General features: G+C 33.0%; 1 long non-coding RNA gene across 1 annotated transcript; it reads right to left on the bottom strand.

Moving 5' to 3' along the window:
- Positions 1-343: 343 nt before the first annotated feature.
- LOC123317263 lies at positions 344-1295 on the bottom strand. The gene is made up of 2 exons (XR_006538155.1): positions 945-1295; positions 344-876 (listed from the first exon to the last, which is right to left on the bottom strand). It is a non-coding gene; the product is annotated as an uncharacterized LOC123317263 (long non-coding RNA).
- Between the last annotated feature and the right edge of the window lie 513 nt (positions 1296-1808).

Here is a 1808-nt window from a genome sequence, read left to right as displayed (position 1 = left end):
AGTTCACTGTTTTACCAAATAATTTCATGGCTATTCATTAATGCACCTGTCCATTTATTATCCACTTTCAGACAGAGTTTGAGGAGAATCTCTTGTTTGTATAAAATAATAATGGCTTGTACTTAGTCTCTCGTAATCTATATTATATATTGGTGTTGGGAAAAACCCATGCAAATTTCAAAACAGACACTTCGAATCAGTGTGAATGAAACTTATCCATCAAGAAACAAAATGTTACCTATTAGTTCTTCGTATCTAGAGTAAGTATACATCATAGTATGAGGAGAATATTTGGAATGTTTGATAATACATCTTATTCGGTTTTATGAATCAAATGAACATCTTGAAAATTCAACCTACAGTTTATATTTAATTATTCCAATACAATGACTTGACATATGGTATGATTCTCATTGCTGTATTAGGCAATTTTGAAATATTTCTTATCGGCAAAGCTTATATCAGCAGTTCACTGTTTTTCTCAATAATTTTATTGATTTCACAGGTATCTGTTATTCCATCTGTCCTTTTATTATCCACTTTCTGAAACCATAGTTTGAGGAGAATCTCTTGAATGGCTCGTTTGTAAATTATACTCATTGTTTGTACTTAGTCTCTTGTAATCTATATTATTTATTCGAGTTAAGAAAAATCAGCATTGAATGTGATAGGTCTTAAAATTTTCTGATTGCCAACTGCCCTATTCGCCTCAATCAGTAGAATTTATATGTTAAGATGACATTATAACTAATCGTCATCACATTCTCATTTAATTCGAAAATCTTGGTACATTTGAGAAGTGAGGTTCTCTTGCCCTACACTCCTCTCTTATAAACAAATACAGAATATTGCAGTATTTTGATCATTCAACACTACCTGAAAACAAAGGTGCATTTGATTAAACTTAGTACTATGAGAGAATGATACAATTTATGGATACCTACTTTTATTATATATAGAAAATATATTCCGTTTGATCAGTGAATGTATCCTAGAGAGCACTTTCAATGCATTTCATCATATTATCATTGGTCCTACTTGATTCGTCGAAATGATTATTCAAATTGATTTCATTTTTGAGGAAAGTCGAAAAATTTCCAGATTAAAGGTTATGTAAACAATCAACCGTTTTGGTACTGCAGAATTAAATGTCCAAATTCTCTGTCAAATTTCAGAAATGATAAGACAAAGATGAAAGAGTGCCAGTTCCGAGTCGTTCCGAATCGTTCCGACCAATCTGGCCAATCAGGAGAAAGTGGGCGTCATTTTCGGTCGAGTGACTCTTCGATGCAGAGAACTTTCGATCGAAAGACTTTTCGATTGAGAGAGCCGTACCGGGTGTGATGAATTGTTGAAACCTATAACACGGGTCAACACCAAATTTGACTTTGACTGCAAACCATAAAATTTCGATAGTTTAGATCCTAATTAGACGAAAAAAAATATATGGCATGAAAAAGTTTGCTTCTGTGTTTAGGAGACTGACGTCCAGTTTCATAATCAAATTTAAAGTCACTTTAAGCTTAAAGCTTCCTTTAGTGTCATTTTTACGGCCGGTTTCATAATCAAACCTAAACTCGCTTTAATTTTAAAGCTTCCTTTAAATCTACTAAAAATGACAGTAAAGGAAGCTTTAAGCTTAAAGTGACGTTTAATTGGATTATGAAACTGGACGTTAGTAGGGTTAAAGGAAGCTTTAAAATTAAAGCGACTTTAGGTTTGATTATGAAACCGGCCGTGATTCAACGATAGCATTTACAATAAAAACAAGCAACATGTGGAGCCCATGGCTTGTCTTGATTCCAAAC

This window comes from Coccinella septempunctata, chromosome 7, assembly GCF_907165205.1.
Source record: "Coccinella septempunctata chromosome 7, icCocSept1.1, whole genome shotgun sequence".
Taxonomy (NCBI): Eukaryota; Metazoa; Arthropoda; class Insecta; order Coleoptera; family Coccinellidae; genus Coccinella; species Coccinella septempunctata.
Note: the sequence above shows the minus strand (reverse complement) of the source record. Positions and strands in the feature narration are given on the sequence as shown.